Consider the following 19,166-nt stretch of genomic DNA (forward strand, 5'->3'; position numbering starts at 1 on the left):
TGCAAGCAGCCCAGTCACTGGTGGAGTGAGTGCCCCTTTGGGCAACAGGTTTTTTCCTCAGTGCCTCTACATGGAGGACAAGCCGCCCAAATGGAAGGCCAATCCAGCCAGGTGGGTGCATCGCTTGAACTCCTAGGACATGGCCTGGACTCAGAGAACCCAGGGTTCTGCAAAAGTGGGTAAGTCAGTCCATCTCATTTCTTGTGGACATGGGGGCTGCCTTCTCTGTTTTTACCTTCATACTCTGGACCTCTAGTTCCCTCACAGGTTTCTGTTATGGGAATGGATGGGACCCTCTTCCTTTCCCCTTTTTACACCACTCCTGACATGCAGTTCTGCCTCAAGCTTGCCTCCTTATAGGACCACTGGCAGTTGGAACCACTGGACTCCATCTATCTCCAGCTCACCAAAAGGCTGGACCCTGCAAATTCCCCTATTACTCCTCTCTTTTTTTAAATCCTTACAGGACTCCATCTGCAAAGTTTCTCCAGTCACAGCCACACAGATGTTCCTCCTGAAACCCATCAAAGCCACCACCTTCTGATCTCCCCCTCCCCACGATGCCCCTATTCAGCAGGAAGTAGCCAGATGAATAAACGGCGCCCCTTTTTCTATTTAACACAAAAGGTCAGAATGTAAGGTCGGTGGATAATGGAGGATGGTCGCCTGGGGAACTCAGACCCGCCCACTTTGGTTAGGACCGCCCACAATCAAGCCCACCAAAGGAAGTTTCCCAGGAACCATTTGGAAAGAAGCGATCGTCTGCCAGCCAGTGAAATTTCACCACGTCATAGTAGCTCCACTTCCCTAGAGGGACCCTTTAAATATCTCCCATGCGGTTTAATCCGTGCAACTTCTCTGGCCTCCATCTTTCCTCGGGGCCAGGGAACCTTGCCGGGCGGGGTGTGCGCTCTGTACTCAATAAAGCCGTTTATTATTCCACACTTTGCGGCTCCGGCCCCATTCCTTCCTTCTCGGCGGGGAAAAATACCTTACATAGAGGAGAGCATAAAGATGGTGAAGGAAGTGGAACACTAATATGCAAAATATGCCTATGGAATCTAGACCTGTTTAATTTAAAGAAGAAAATTCTTAGTCTGGGTGTGGAAAATAGATTATAATGAGAATAGACCAATGGGGGGAAAAGCTTCATGAAAGTACATTCCAAAAGAAATTCTAGAAGTTAATGTTTTCCACATCAGAATATTAGAGTTAACTACATCATGCCCTGTTCCATGACAGAGAGAATGGTGACCTTGGCTGGCTCAATAATCATTGAGAATGCTTGAGGGGAGATTCTCACATTATGTAGCAAGGCATCTAAGGTTTTTTCCAGTTAAATTAGAATGGAGTGAATTATGCCAGTCGATCTACTTGCTGTGATTTAATCGACAGAATTAGGACACCAGTTCTGAGGTAGTTTACATCAGTTTATCTTATCCTATTTGCATCCATGAAGCACAGAAATAAGCAAATGCCTATACAAATGGTGGATCATTTCTAAGTAGTTTTTAACCTATGGTAAGGCAATAGAATCTCCCAGGAGATGAGTAAAGTCATGTATAGTGTGTGGTTTGAAAAACCTTTTTCAGATGCTTCTGATAGATTTATTGAGCTTGCAGTTTCTCCACATTGGCTCATTGGCCTAAATCAAGACTATCCTTTTTTTGATTCAAAGATTATCCTTTTCTGATTGGTTGAAGTTTTTGGTATTAAAATAAGGAGAGCTTCAAACTCTTAAAGCTTTTTTTTTTTTATTTTACTCTGGATAATAAAAAGGAACTGAATGATAATGCAATGCATAAAAAGTTTTTTCTGAAATCACTTTATTTTTAGAACTAAAATATTATACAAAAGGAAGGTTGATGTAATTTAAAACATTTAAAAAGACTAATAATTATTTAAGAGAAATTGAGAACTTCTATTTTTGTTCACTTGTTTTTTAGCATCGGGCAAAGAAAAAGGGAGAGGATGGAATAAAAGAAGTAACTTTCCCAAAATTATTTCAATAAAAGATAGAAAAACTTTAATATGAATCAAAAATAAAATACCCCCCCAAATAAAACAAAACAGTATCATGTTAGACTTTTTTGCAAGGATAAATTCTACTAAACAGTTAGGATCAAATTATTGTAATCTATACTATAAAGTACCCTAAATTTAAGAAAATGAGCATAATCCCTATTTTATTTTAAAAGTCTAAGATAACCTTAATAACAAATCCAGACAAAGATCATATAAGAAAGAAAAAAAGTATTGTCTCAATTAGTATATAATTAAAGACAAAAATATGCTGAAATATTAGCAAATCAAATACAGCAATGTATTAAAAAGATAATATCTCACAAACTGATTGTATTCTGGGATGTAACATTGATTTAGCATTAGAAATTCACCAGATTAAAAGAGTAAAGTCAAGATTATTTCAAGAGCTATAGAAAAAAAATTAAAGATAATTCAATATCTATTCTTCAGAATTTTTTAATCTTAGCAAACTAAAGTAGAAAAGAATTCTTTAACCTGAAAAAAAAAAATCTGCAAATAACACATAGAAATCATTACATGTTATTGCAAAAGGGAGAAATCATTCCTTTGAATTTAGGGACAAAGTTCTTGCTTTTCTTGATTCTATTAACATTGTATTGAAGGTCTAGGCAGTGCAGCAAGGCAAGAACAATAAATAAAAGAAATCAGATGTGAAAGCAAGAAATAAAACTGTCATTATAAAGAGTTGATATGAGTTTGTACATAGAATTCTAAAAGAATCATTAAGGGAGTTCATTGAATGCTTACCAGTGTTGTTGGATAGACATTTCACTATTTATATACATCAGCAATCAACCATTAGGAAATGCAACCTTTTAAAAAAGACATCATTTGCAATAACATTTAAAAACAGAACCTTCCTCAAACTCAATCTAACAAAAGTAGTACAATTGTAAAACATGATCTTAAAATTCTTTGACAATTATCCCATCACAAGGAAAGATAGACACACTTTCACTTGAATCTGGGTCCTGTAATGCTTAACCAATACGATCTAATGGAAGGGATGCTATGCCAGTTTCCAGACACAGGTCATAAAAAAATTGGCACTTCCACTTCCTATTACTTAGAATGCTGGCTACTAGGACTCAGTCACATGCTGTGAAGTGCTCCACTCACTAGCTGTTGTGGAGAGATCCCAGGCAGAATCCATGAGACTATATGAAGAAAGATACAGGGTGACCTGTATTTGCCAGCTGCTCAATTATTTCCTTCTGATAGGCCCTCACCCCATTCTACCCTCAGTCATCAACTCACTACAACCACAGAGAGAGATATTGGGTCAGGACTGCCCAGATGAGCCCTTCCCTTTCAAAAGCCCCAACCATAGAAACCATAAAAGGTAATGAGATATTTTCATTGTTTTAATGTCACTAAGTTTGGGGATGATATATTTCATCAATAATAGATAAACAGCAACATCTTTTTGGAGAAATTATTAAATTTTGCTAAATAACTTAGAAATTTAAATAAGGATATATATTCAATGCAATTCCATCAAAATCTCTACCATCTCTTTGGTGGCACTCAATAAGGACCAGATGGAATCTTTTCATATAGGATAATTATTTTTGAAGTGATAATATTTAAGTTAGTGTGGTATTTATTGAAGCAGAGATTAACAAATTCACCAAGAGAACTAATTTTAGAAAACAACTCTGTCAGTGATGTCTTAAATAGTTGTTAGTTGTTCTTGTGAGAGGGAGTAAAGTCAGAAACAATCCATGTCACCATTTTGGTGACATTACTCACTGAAAGATTCAGTATTAAATCAAGTTAAGGATGGCACAGCAAATTGACTATTGTTTTATACTCTAAAAAACTCTTGGGTACCAGGAGGTATGTACAAGAATGTTGTACTATGTGAAATAGCAAAAATCTGAAAATAATGCAAATCCATTAATGGTAGAATGATTAAATATTTTATAGAAATCAAATATTAAAAAAATATATACCAGCAGAAATAAAAGAAACTAGATCTGCTGTAGACTGTTTGCAGTAGGAAGCCATTTATATAAAATTTCGAATCAGGCAAAAATAATTATATGCTTGATTTAGGAATAGATATATAATAAAAGAAACAAAACCCATGGGATTGGTAACAAAATTCAGAATTGTGGTTTGCTGGTGGTGTGGCATTGAGTGACACTTGGGCAAGGCACCCAAGTATGACACCTCCAGGTCTGCTTTCAAGATTAATGTCTACAAGGTTGTTCAGTGTATTACTTATTATATTTTTATTTTGTCTTAAAATCATCAATATCTTTAAATTTTTAGGTCAGATATGGGTTGCTTGAAAAATTTATAATGTCTTGGACATGTGTGGATACCAAGTTAGGGTGCTGGACATGCATTTCAAGGTATAAATGTTGATTTTATGAGGAAGTGGAATCAGAATTTCAGGGAATATGTTCTGTGTTTTATAGAGAGTTCAAAGGTTGACATTCTAATCTTAACTGAAAGCAGAACTGTTAGTTTAGGATTCCACTTTGAAAGAGTCCTTTCCAGAGGGCAGAACTGAAAATTTTCTGAATTTAAGGAGAATTAATTTTTAATAAACTCTTGTAGATAGGTATGATTAAGGCAGCAGAAGAAGGTTAAAAGATCAGGATATTTGCCTTGATTCTCAACTCTGCAACTGTGATAGTAATTGAAAAATATAACTGAAAAAAACCTCAGAGACAAAATGTTGCTTTTTTTTTTTTTTTTAAAGATTCAAGAGTCATGTTTGCCAACTCACTTTGTACTACTTATACTTAGTTTATCTGTCTAAGATGAGACACAGGGATTCAAAGTTGTGTAGGATTGCCTTTATGGACTTCTTAGCCTTTGTTGTTGCTTAATGGTTTTGTAATAGGTAAAGATATTTAAAATGATAAGCACGGACACATGTTGATTATTTATATTATTGGGTAGAATGAGGTTAGATGGGGCAAATCTAAGGAGCAAAATTATCAACAGGGAATATTTTTTCTTTTTTAGTGAGAAACAGTGAGAGAGAGAAAGAGAGAGAGAGAGAAAGACAGGAAGGGAGATGAGAAGCATCAATTCATTGTTGTGGCACCTTAGTTGTTCATTAATTGCTTTCTCATATATGCCTTGACTGGAGGTGGGGATCCAGCTAACCCAGTGACCCCTTATTAAAGCCAGTGGCTTTGGGCTCAAGCTAGTGACCATAGGGTAATATCTATGATCCCATGCCCAAGTTGGCAGCCCTGTGCTCAAACAGATGAATGTGCACACTCAAACCAGTGACCTTGGGGTTTCGAACCTGGGTCCTCAGTGTCCCAGGTCGACATTATATCCACTGCGCATCTACCTGGTCAGGCTCATCTGGGAAGGATTTATAAACTAAAATTAAAGCAAATTGAGAGTTAATTCTTTTGCTGGTGCCCTATATACTTTGAGGAGTTGACACATGATTCCTTTAAGAACACTAAGATAAATTGTTTATGTCATGGCCTACATGAAGGGCCAGCTTACATGGCAAATATTTTCTCCCTTTATTTGCACCTTAATTGACAGAGTCAAGGGTTGGAAAGAGAGAAAGTCATATTCAACAAGGATAAAATTGAGGGCAGTTCAGTCATGAAATCCTTACCCTGTTTAACTCCTAGACTAGCTATCTCTTCAATCAAAGAATGTCGTACCTACACTTCTCTATGGATCACATAAACATCATTTTGTCTTATTTATAAATTCTTGTAGTAATGTTAGCAGCATAAAAAATAGCACCAGGTACATTTCTTCTTTTGAATCGGTGATTTGGTATTCATAGGATATATTCCTAAAAGTGGGATAGCTGGGTCAAAAGGCAGTTCCATTTTTAATTTTTTGAGGAATCTCCATACTGTTTTCCACAGTGGCTGCACCAGCTGCATTCCAACCAGCAGTGCAGGAGGGTTCCCTTTTCTCCACATCCTCACCAGCATTTATCATGTGTTGTTTTGTTAATAAGCGCTATTCTGACAGGTGTGAGGTGATATCTCATTGTGGTTTTAATTTGCATTTCTCTAATGATTAGCAATGTTGAACATTATTTCATATGCCTATTGGCCATCTGTATGTCCTCTTTGGAGAAGTGTCTATTCATTTCTTTTTCCCATTTTTTGATTGGATTGTATATCTTCCTGGTGTTGAGTTTTACAAGTTCTTTATAAATTTTGGTTATTAACCCCTTATTAGGTGTATTGGTGAATATATTCTCCCATTGTGTGAGTTGTGCTGTTTATTGCAGCATTGTTTACAATAGCCAAGATCTGGAAACAGCCCAAGTGTCTGTCAGTGGACGAGTGGAATAAAAAGCTGTGGTACATATACACGATGGAATACTACGTGGCTGTGAGGAAGAAGGAAATTTTACCTTTTGCGACAACATTGAAAGACCTGGAAACTATTATGTTAAGTGAAATAAGCCAGGCAGAAAAAGAAAAATATCATAGGACCTCACTGATTTGAGGAATCCAATGAACAATGAGAACTGGGCAACAGAACAGAGGAAGAGGTGGGATAAAAGGGACCAGAGGGAAAGTGGTCAGAGGGAAAGTAGAAGACAAGATGGGATCAGAGAAGGGAAAGAGATTAATGAAGTTATATATACATAAAACAGCATTATAGAGAACAGAACAGCAAATCCTGGAGGGAAGGGGGGCAGGGGGTAGGGGGGAGAGAGCATAGGAGGGGTCGAGGAGAATAAGGGGGTGGGGAAAGATATATTCAGTGAGACACTTGAATCTATGTAAACACAAATTAAAATAATAAATAATAAAAAATAAATGGCACCAGGTCTTAGACCTCTTTCCAGCAACCTCATTACTTGAGTTCTGGTTGAGAATATTCAATGCCAAGACTCAAATTATAAGAGAAAGTTTACTTAGTTTCAGGGGTAGAAAAAGTGAGCCATAGGAGACATGAGCTCAGGAAACAAGTTTTAGAGGCAAAAGATGGTTCCTTGGAGCTTAGGAGAAATAGAGAGAAAAAGAACAAAGAAAACACTCTTTGAGGGAAGAAAAAGGGGAAATATTCAGGAGGGCTGGGTGGTAGGGTGGAGCACAGGGTGCCTTAGGAAAAGAAGGGGATGAGAAAAGATATAGCATTTTGCATAGAGAGAGCCAATAGGGCCTTCTGTACTGGTGGCTTTTATCTGAAGGTCTGAGGGGAGGATCTCAACAGAATATTCATCAGTTTTTCATGTGTGCCTCTCACGGTCTCCGCTGATTGGTTGGCACCAGGGGTCATTAATCAGTGTGACTGGTTCTGTTGCCAGCCATGGCATCACTCCATCTGCTTTGCTGTTTCTCTGAGCCTGAAACTGAAAGATAGCTAAAGCCTAGATGGCATCTTCCATGGATTGATGCTTAAATAAGTGGTCAGGTAAGGTTTTATAGTTTTGCCCATTGCTAGGCACCCAGGGCTCTCCGCCCTGGTGACCCTATGCACATGGCCTGTGTTCATACTATGCTCATGTTCAGCTGTCTGCTGCAGTCATGTTGTCTTTTTGTGTCTGTACAGCATTTTCCTCTTCTGCAATCATAACGTCAATTACAGAAGTGTCTTGACACATGAGGCCTCTGTTTTGCTTGCCTTTTGATCATAATGTCTGTATGTGACATGGTTTGGCATTTGCTCATGTAGTAGTCTTCCATACAATTTTTAAATTATTTTATCCAGGTCCCTAGATATTTTGACAAGTTAGGAGGCTCTGATTCATTTGCAACAACCTCAGCTCTGAGAAAGAATGCTTTCACTTAAGATACTAATAAGCAAACAGTTCAAGGAAAATATTACAGAGAAGCAAGAAGATTGTGTAATGCCATTGTCTATGCCTCACTCTTCAACCCCAGCTTTTTCCTATGAAGATGTAACTTCTGGCTTCATTTTTGCTATTAAAGACTCAAGGGCTTTCATCAAGCCTGTGCTCTACCTGCCTTTAAAGTACTGTCCAATATGAGCAATATTCCAGCAAAGAAAAAAAGAGTTACTTTGTATGTTGCTACAATACTGTAAATGTAAGATTTCAGAATTAGGAAAGCCCATATTTTAATAAATTGCATGACTGGGTGCTAGCTGTCCCATTGCTCAAGCTGTAGAATCAAAAGCATTCCACTTACACAGGTATGTCTCTGTAAAATGAGACAGTTCGTAGCAGAGTGATCAACTGCCACAGAATGAAAGCTTGTCGCTTACACTTACACCACCAGTGAAATGAGCATGTCGAGAGGAGCCAGTTGTTAACTATTAAAATATGGGTGTATGGGGAGGCATGATCGCTGAGCAGGGAGATCAGCACATTTCCATTCAGATGATTTTTTAGGTGCACGTAAATCTTCAATCAAGTGTTACACAGATTGTCTTCTTTTGTTTTTTCCCCCACCTTTTCAACAAAACACATGTACAAGAAATTTTTTATAATCTAAAATAATGGTGAACTACGAAGTTAAGGGAAAATTGTTATAAAATCTAAATTCTTTCCCCAATTATTCATACATAGATAGAACTTCAGAGAAAAAAAGTTATAATTTACTTTAACTACGAAATTAAAGTTTATAAGAACACAAGAAAGACTGCCCTGGATCAAGTGCATGTTCTAGGAAGCCCAAAAGTCTCTGCATTATGACACCAAAAGTTACCTAATCATGGCCACCAAGGATGTCATCTTTAAAAACCAAGCTTTCATTTCACATAATTAAACCAATAATGTGCATATCAATGATTATTTGTTTACACACCTCTTTCTTCTCCTTAGAAATATGCAGGTCTCTCTCTTTTCACTTCTAACTCCTATTTTAGGTAACGTTGGGGCTATGCTAATATATATCATTCATATTTACTGTAGAAATATGGTACAATTTCTTCAATCTGGGCATAAAAGAGCTTGCAGATTGAATTGGTTTGCCAATTCAATCTCATGGTTTGCCTTTGCCCTGTCTAGCTTAAAAACTATGGATGTGACATGTTACAATTAAAATCTATGGCTGCTCTAGTCAGAGATAGTGAATCATATGATATAAGAAGTGCCTGAGAGTTCAAGAGAATTGGTTTTCTTATTTTAATCAGATTAAAAGTTATGTTTTTCCAATGAAAGGATCAGAATAGACTATAAAATCACAATATGAAGAAGAGGAATATACTCAAAGAGGAGGAAGAAGAGATGTAAGTTCTTTACACCAGAAAAAAACAGAACAAAAGAGAAAGTGATTCAAAGAGGAAATAGACTTGGTCGACAATCTTAAAGATGGGGGGTGTAATAAATATAAAGACGAAGAAAATATTACATTTAAAGATTAAAAGACAGTCATGGTTGGGGGAGGTCATGCAGACAATTTGGGGAAGGAAAACTATTGGGAAAAATGATAAAACTTTAAGAAGCATCAGAAATCACAATGTTGTCATTATGATTTATTTTTTGATAACTCATTACTGACAACTATGTAAAAATGTTTTTCTTTTCTCCCTGAGAATCCCTGTGTTGAGAATATAGCTCAAACAGCTCCGGTCCCTGCCACTTGTCATTTCTCTCACCTTGTGAGAGATGTGTCCAGTTAGCATTTCCTCCACCTGGACAGGAGTCCCTAAAAGAGATTAGATGGGGAATCCTCAAGCCGCAGCACCAGAAAGCCGGTAAGGATGAGCCATTGCCCAGGGAAAACAATGCTCCTTCCTTCCTCCTGCCTCTTATCCCCATCAGAACCCCTAAAATATTTACTTGTACTAGGTGGCCATAAATAAACTTAAAGGGAACATTTTTGGAAAGCCTCAGGGTAAATTTTGATTTTAATAAACTGAGAATAAAGTGCACACGAAGTAAATAGGGATCATAGGTACAGGAATTTTGTGGGTTTGTTATTTTTTTGAGAAATTTATTGTTAAAGAGAAAGATGAGGCAGCAGTTTCAAGGGTTATCGGCAGAGCAAGAGGACATGCTCACTGCAGGTGCTCACTAGATCATTTTGTGCATAGCTTCAGTGTTATCAGTGGATAACCTTTTTGTACTTTATTTATTAATTAATGCTTCTGATAAAGATTGCTCTGTAGACATAGCCTTTCATTGTTTTAAAATATTTTTTTCTGTTATCTATGTCCTATAAGTATCCTGAGATATTTATGATTGTAAGCAAACAAATCTTTAAAACAGTTTTTGCCTTATTTACAGACACTAAAAATCTTTTACTCACAAAGTAACAGTTGCAATATTCTGGTTTGATTTACCAAATTGGATTCTCTTACTAACACATGATCCTTATTCTTGCTTAATAGAAGAAAAGCATGTTGATTAATAGACTTTAGAAACGGTCATTTGGCGTCACTCTATTTTCATCCTCAAAATTATTAGTGTATGGCCAGGGGCCACCACCATTGTGGCCATTCACATGTAAGTTCTCATTGAATTCGAGTAGATGGTATAGAAACAGCAGAGTCAAAACCTGGTGGGCCATTCCTTTATTCTAGCCTTGTACTGGCAGTCAAGTAAAAGCAAACACACAGAGCTCCAAAACCCACTCATACATTCTCTGGTTCCACAACCAGGAGAATCTTCTCTGTTTTTTTCTGGAATCAGAGTCCCCCACCAGTCTCAGTCACCCTTGGTTCCCCATCTGCACACTTCCCTTCTCCTCTCTGCACAAACTGGCTTCTCCTTCAGCACCCTGCCATCTTGGCTTCCTTCCTCCTTCCTCACTCTGCAAAAAGTGGCTTCCTTACTTCCGCCTTCTTCTCTCCTTTTTAAACTTCTTTGGCTCCAAAAACCCCTCCTCCAGCAACATTAGTATAACAATGGCCTTTCCCAAGCAGGAAGGTAATTAGCAATTTCACAGACCAGCACCATTTTTAACAATAAAAGTGAGCAAACTCAAAAATCATATTTTACAAGCTCATTTGCCCAACAATTAGCATAGAAAAACATTGATATGGCATTATGATTCTGAATGAGAATTTTTTTTTTTCAAATATAGCCTTCACCTTGATGTGATAATAGGTTTATTAAATGAAAGAGCTGGCATACTTGTAAGGGGTGGTGAAAATTTTAAAAATGAGTACTTAAAGTGTAAATATTAAGTTCCTCTTCTGATAGGTTTTCTTATAGCAAGGATGAGAGAGACTTTAGAAGCATAACCAGGACTCTCCAGTAAGGCTATGAATGGTCTTGTTTAGTCAGCATTCAGCTAGTTACCTGGCTATTTGCCAAAAAGCCTTATGCTATGTAGAGTCTGATGTTAGATAATATCTAATTTTTAATGCTAAGAAGTGGCATTTGATGTTGTTCCTAGTATCTGGTGGAAAGCAAGGGGCAGGAAGTCAGAAACAGTTTCCTGGGAAGTACTCTCAAACTGTTTTCTATGCAGTAGGGAAGGTGAACAAAAAGAAACCCTGTAGCTACCATTTCCTTATCCTTCATAAGAATCAAAGAAAAGGAAAAGATTTAACATAACCTGCTCAGCAGGAATCTCAACTTTACAGTTTCAGAACAACATAATTAAGTATTTTATATTAGTCTATCATATCCAAGCATTTCAAAAATAAAACAAGAACAGCTTTTAATGCAATCTGTATTTACTAATATGAGCTAATAAAATCTCATAATATTTTGTATTGCACTAATAGGTATTGCATTATAGGATATTAGTTAAGTCACCCATTATTTCAGTATTTGGTGTGATACTCATAACGGAAGTATGCATAGCGTAGTCTGAGAAATCTGGTGAGAACAAATAGGATGCAGAAATAAATACAAACTTTTTTTTTTTTTAAGTGAGAAGAGAGGAGATAGAGAGACTCTCTCACGTACATGACTGGGATCCACCCAGCAACCCCTACCTGGGGCTGATGGGCCACACTTAAACCAACTGAACCACTATCAGAGGGGGCAGAGAGAAAAGGGGGAAAGGGAGAAGAAGAGAAGTAATTCGTCACTTCTCTTGTGTGTTCTGACCGGGGGTTGAACCCAGGAGGTCCAGATACCGGGCCAATGCTCTATTCACTGAGCAACCAGCCAGGACCAAATATGGGCTTTTAAAAATAAGTTTTTAAAATAGATTGAAGGAAGGAGAAAGAGAGGGAGCAATGATGCAAACAGGGCATTCCGTTATAAAAGACCTGAACCTTGCCCTGGCCGGTTGGCTCAGCGGTAGAGCGTCGGCCTAGCGTGCGGAGGACCCGGGTTCGATTCCCGGCCAGGGCACACAGGAAAAGCGCCCATTTGCTTTTCCACCCCTCCACCGCGCTTTCCTCTCTGTCTCTCTCTTCCCCTCCCGCAGCCAAGGCTCCATTGGAGCAAAGATGGCCCGGGCGCTGGGCATGGCTCTGTGGCCTCTGCCTCAGGCGCTAGAGTGGCTCTGGTCGCAACATGGCGACGCCCAGGATGGGCAGAGCATCGCCCCCTGGTGGGCAGAGCGTCGCCCCTGGTGGGCGTGCCGGGTGGATCCCGGTCGGGCGCATGCGGGAGTCTGTCTGACTGTCTCTCTTTGTTTCCAGCTTCAGAAAAATGAAAAAAAAAAAAAAAAAGACCTGAACCTTAAGGAGAGACCAAGTGTCGCTTCTGAAACCGCTCTGGTGACTCACAGGCTGCTTCAGTAAGTGGTTATCCAGAGACGCTGGTGGTTTGACTGGTTACAGGTTTATATCCTGAACTTGGCCTTCCTCAGGCTTGCCATCTGTCCTTTATTTCTTCCAATCTGAATGATGCACATAGGTATTGAAATGGTGTCAAGCCCAAAATCTGATGAACAGTAAGTAATGGAATGGGGATTTTCATCCAAGCTGTTGGATACAGTGCCATTATGTTACACTGCCTTCCTATCATGGTTATTTTTTTTAAGCTACAACATATAACTCTGTTAAACCAGACATCATTATATACTAGGGCTACTAAGGATGAATGAAAACAGAAGTGAAACATTTATAAAAAACACCATGTGTTTCTATACACCAAGAATAGGTATTATGATTAGAAATAAAAAGTGGTCTGGAGTCTAGAAGCCTCCCTCTCCAGTGTGATGAGAGATTAGGGACTGATGGGAGGGGGCAAATGTAGAGAATCTTCGCAAAGAGAATGGATCTTGAAATCAGAACAACCTCTTTAAAGCCCAGCCAGCTTAAACTTTTTAAGAGGTGTGACCTGGGAAGTCAATAAAATTTCTGTCACTTGGTTTCTCAACCAAATTATATGGATAACAAACACTTCCCTAAATGTATTTCAATAGGATTAAATAAATCATGACAGAATATTTACTCAATACCAGAAATATATATAATAAATTCTTATTAAATAGACAATAACTACTCTGAGGGGCATAATAGTAATAGCTGGGCTGGCCCTATATGTTGGTTAATTTTATGTGACAACCTGACTGGGTTAAGGAATGCCAGATAGCTGGTAAAACATTATTTTAGAGCAGGGGTCCCCAAACTTTTTACACAGGGGGCCAGTTCACTGTCCCTCAGACCATTGGAGGGCCGCCACATACAGTGCTCTTCTCACTGACCACCAATGAAAGAGGTGCCCCTTCCAGAAGTGTGGCAGGGGCCGGATAAATGGCCTCAGGGGGCTGCATGCTGCCGGCGGGCATAGTTTGGGGACGCCTGTTTTAGAGCGTTTCTGTGTGTTTCCTGAAGAGATTAGCATTCCGAGTCAGTAACCTAAGAAAAGAAGATCGCCCTTACCCATGTATGGAGGCATCATCCAATCCATTAAGGACCTGCATAAAACAAAAGAGAAAAGGGAGGGCAAATTTATTTTTCACTTGAGTTGGGGCATCCAGTTCCTGCCCTCATCCATCTTCCTGCCCTCAGACATGGTGCTGCTGGTTCTTAGTCCTTTGACTCAGATAAGGATTTATCCCATTGCCACCCCCACAACAATTCTTGGTCCTTTGGACTAAGACTAGGACTTATACCACTGGCTTCTTTAGTTCTTCCTTTGGACTTGGACTGAATTACACCACCAACTTCCCTCATTCTCCAGTTTATAGACAGCATATTGTGGGACTCTTGACCTCCTAATATTCTACTGGTTCTGTTTATCTGGAGAAACCTAACTAATACACAGTACAATCTAGTTTTTCTTTATTCACACCTGTTATCCCAGCATAATTATTCATGTTGCTCTCTTTTACTTTCAAAAGTGTCCTGGTTTGGGCAATGCATTATTTTATTCTTTGAAGATGGCTATGATATTGAATGCTTATTATATGTCACTACTGTATTTATCAAATATTGTTAACTAATTTAATCCTTACAACCCTTGAAAGATAGGTACTACTATTATCTCAGTATATAGATAAAACAAAACAAAACAAAAACTAAGGCACATAGCAGTGAAGTAACATGAGGATCTTAATTCAAACTTTGCCATGTACTGCCTAAAATTTTGTTATTTAACCATTTGTTTACTTGGGAGACATTAGCACTATAATTGCTCAATTATATCAAAATAAAGAGTAGAGGTGAGAAGAAAAAGAAGAACCACTAAGAATTCCTATGTCAAATCCCTGCCTGGGTGCTATAATCATGCATTAGTTTTATTCATTAATATAGTTTCAAAAGAGCTCAGTTCATTTGAAGTAAATTCTATATGAGTTCAAATTAATCATGTGCCCAAACGCATGTCTGAATTTCTGCATTCTACAGAAATTCTTCCACAAACATGAATTTCTTTCCTTTTCTTTATGACATTTATAAACTATATAAACAGTGACACTTTATAAAAGTATGGCACAATTTGGGTTTGTCTATTTGCTCATGATTAGATTTAGGCTATACATTTTGGGAAGATATTCTACATGAGTGATGGGCCTTCTCAAGACATTATCTCAATAGTCACAGCATGTCACTTTGCCTCATTATTTTTTACATTCGCTTTGATAACTTGCCTAAAGGGACATCCATCAAACTTTTCCAGCAACAGATATGTTTATTTTCCTTTGTAATTAATAGATGATAGTTGATGAATACTTGAGACTGTCTAAAAATACCCTATTACTTAAAACCATTCTCCCATTAGTTCCCTTGTTCTTTTAGTGAGGAAAGGTATTTAGAAACCAATATATGAATGCTAAATGAGTTCATTGCTCTTGGGACGTCACTGTTATCAGGACCTTACATTGGCCAGAATGAAGACATATAAATAACAGTGTGTGTGTGTGTGTGTGTGTGTGAGAGAGAGAGAGAGAGAGAGAATTGCATGGATATGTAAACCTATGTCATAAGTTGCATATAGACCATGAAACATAAATGTAAATATGTCACTAATCATAATTTCAATCCAATACCACAGTACTCTTCCTTGCATCCCCCAATTCTTTTTTATTTTTTATTATTTTTTAAAATTTTATTTATTCATTATAGAGAGGACAGAGAAAGGGAGAGAAAGAGGCAGAGAGAGAAGGTGGGGGAGGAGCTGGAAGCATCAACTCCCATATGTGCCTTGATCAGGCAAGCCCAGGGTTTCGAACCGGCAACCTCAGCATTTCCAGGTTGATGCTTTATCCACTGCGCCACCACAGGTCAGGCCCCAATTCATAGTGACAACCCTAGTTACTAACAATATCAATATATTTACTCATTTCCTGATTTTTATAATCCATAAAAAATAACTTCAGAATTGCTATATCATCAGAAGTAACAAGTAACTTATTAATAAGGTTCAAGGTTTTTTTATATAATTCTTTATCTCTATACTAAAGGCATTTAAAGTACTGTGTTCAAAAGTTACTTGGATAAATTATTTCCTTTTTCTTCATACTGATCATCTTTATACACTTTATATATAGTTAGGATTACTTGTTTCTGTTGGTATTCATTTTAGGAGGTTTGGTCTATCTTGGTTAATTTAAACTTTTTGAATCTGTATAATAGTAATATGGGTTTAACTGTGAAAAGTATTAAAAAAGAGTATACTCAGAGAAGTATTGCTCTTTCCCTATCCCTTTTCTCTCTCATCCATCTTACCCTTGTAGATAATGTTTCATTAATTTACAGTTCTTCTTTACTGTCTTGTTTTTTTTGTAATTAGAATCATCACACACACTATTTTATTCTTCTTTTTTACATAGTAAGTAGACTACTATTATACTCTTTTGCATGTAGATTTTCTAATTTAAAAGTATATCCTGGAAATCATCCCATATCAATTTTTGGAGATCTTTATCACTCTCTACCATTAGGTAGGAGCCATAGATTATTCAACCAACCTCTTATGTATGGTATTTGTGTTTGTGAGATTATAGGAAATGTATACATTAGTCTCTGTCCCTCAGTTCCTGGATAGAGCTCCTAAAGCCCTTGTAATTTCTTAAGTGATGAGTACTAGGGGCATCTTTTTTTTTTTTTCTTTTTTGTATTTTTCTGAAGTTGGAAACGGGGGGGGGGCAGTCAGACAGACTCCCGCATGCACCCATCTGGGATCCACCCATCATGCCCACCAGGGGGCGATGCTCTGCCCATCTGGGGCGTTACTCTGTTGCAACCAGAGCCTTTCTAGTGCCTGAGGCAGAGGCCATAGAGCCATCCTCAGTGCCTGGGCCAACTTTGCTTCAATGGAGCCTTGGTTGAGGGAGAGATAGAGAGGAAAAAGAGGGGGAAGGGTGGAGAAGCAGATGGACACTTCTTCTGTGTGCCCTGGCCAGGAATTGAACCCAGGACTCCTGCATGCTAAGCCAACGCTCTACCACCGAGCCAACCAGCCAAGGCTAGGAGCATCTTTTGTTCAAGTATTTGGTTTTTGGCTATAGTTTCTGACACAGAGGTCCTAAATCCTTTGGAATTAACTGGGTGATAGAAGCGCTTTTGTTCTAATAAGGTGACTCTTGAAGGACTCCTGGGTGGGAACTTGTCACAGAAAGACCAGGCCAGAATTAGAAGCATGGAATAATAGCTTTGTTTTCCAGACAGGGAAGTGGGGCTAGAAATGGGATTAGTGATCAATCATGTCTATTGTGATTAAACATCCATAAAAATCCCCAATGTATCAAAGGTACAGTGTTCAGAGATCTTACAGGTTGTTGAGCATGTAGAGAAACTGTGTGTTCTGTGGACACTCTGCCCCTTCTCGCACACATTGTCCGGTGAATCTCTTCCACTTGAATCTATATCCTTTGGCATGCCCTGTTTAATAAACTGATAAACAGTACGTAAACCATTTTTTCCTGAGTTCTCTGAGCGACTCTAGCAAATTAATTGAACCCAATAAGAGAGCCATGGGAACTTATGAATTATAGCTTATCAGTCAAGAACACAAGTAGCAACCTGGATTTGGGATTGATATCTGAAGTAGAGTGGGAGTCGTCTTGTGTGACTGAGCCCTTAATTGAGTTAAATTGTAGGGCACTCAGTTGTTATATGAAAATTGCTTGGTGTGGGAAAACTCCCACAAACCCGGTATCAGGAAGATTGTATAAGTATAGGTAGAGGAAAAACACAAGAGAAGTTAGATTTTTCCTAAACAGGGTTATTTCTGAAATTTTGCAGTTACATATAATGCAATGTACTATAATGCGTCAATGAATTCCTTGCACAATTTTTCATATTAATGGAGATATATCCTCAGGGTAAATAGCTAGGTTTGGTTAGATAAAAATAAGTGCAAATTGTAGTAATATTTGGTATGACCAAATCCCACTTCATAGATACTGTATCACTTTTCATTTGCACCAGTAATATGTGAGAGTCCTATTTCTCCACAACCTTAACAACTAGATGTGGGTTCAAACTTTTAAATTTTTGCTAAAGTGATAGGTAAAAATGACATTTTACTAGTTTTAATTTGTATTTGTCCATAAAAATCTTTTCATTTCTTTAGAGGCTATTTTTATATTATTCTTTGTTCACTTTTCTCAATTTTAAAAAGTCCTTTATATGTTAAGAATGTTAGCCTTTTATTTGTGATATACATTGCAAATATTTTCTCTGAGTTTGCCATTTTTTTATATTTGCCTATGATTAATTTTGCCATTCAAGAAATTATTTTTAGATATTTAAATTTATCAATACAATATTTAATTTTGAGTTATAGTTAGAAAGCCATCTCTCTCTCTTCAGGTTCTAAAGTAATTCACCTATATTTCCTACTTGTATGGATTTATTTTTTTATATTTAGATCTCCTATACAGTTAAATTTTATTTTTGCATATGGTGTAAATCATGAATCCAATTTTATCTTTATACAATGCTATTCACTTGTCACACACCATTTATTCAAGTGTTCACTTTTGTCCCAGGTAATCTAAAATTTTTAATATAGTACACTACTAGATATATGTATAAAAAATCTTTCATTATCAATATCTTTGTGATGCCAGCTTCTATTGTTATATTAATATTCCAAAACACAGTTGTTTTTGTATAGCATTTACGCTATTCTAAATAACACCAAAATTAAGTATAAAAGTTTAAGTTTTCTGCTGCTTCTTGCAATATGGCAGACAAGGTATTCTGAAAAACCACTCTATTTAAAACGTGAAAACTCTAGATAAGATTTCACAAACTACTCAGATAATGCATTTCTGGGCTTAAAGTAAGCTAAACTCACCTAGTGTTAAAATGGAGGGTTAAAACTCAGTTGGGAAATGTAATGGGAAACAGAGATGGGTCATTTGTTTATAACAGGAAACAAAATGCCAGAGTACTTGACCCATGCAAGGCAGAAAAGGAAACTGAATTTTTTTGTTGTTTAGAAATTAATTTTAATGGGGTGATATAGAGCAATAAGAGCACATAAGTTTAAGGTAAACATTTCTGTAGCATTTCAATTGTTGATTGTGTTATGTGTCCATTACTCAAATTCAAAAAATTTTCTGTCATCATATATTTGACTCTCTTTATTCCCCTCTCTTCATGTTTCTCCCCCAGCTAATCACTTCAGTTTTTCCTATGTCCATGAGTCTCAGTTTTATATCAAGGGACACTTTGGTTGCTTCCATGTTTTGGCCACCGTGAATAATGCTTTGATGAACTTGGGGGCGCACGTGCCTTTGCAATCCAATGCTGTAGAGTTTTTGGGGCCGATATCTAGTGGGGGGGGTTGCTGGGTCATATGGTAGCTTTATTCTAGATTTTTTTAAAGAACTGCCATACTGTCTTCCATAATGGCGGTACCAATTTACATTCCCACCAGCAGTGAATGAACA

This window comes from Saccopteryx bilineata, chromosome 1 (assembly GCF_036850765.1).
Source record: "Saccopteryx bilineata isolate mSacBil1 chromosome 1, mSacBil1_pri_phased_curated, whole genome shotgun sequence".
Taxonomy (NCBI): domain Eukaryota; kingdom Metazoa; phylum Chordata; class Mammalia; order Chiroptera; family Emballonuridae; genus Saccopteryx; species Saccopteryx bilineata.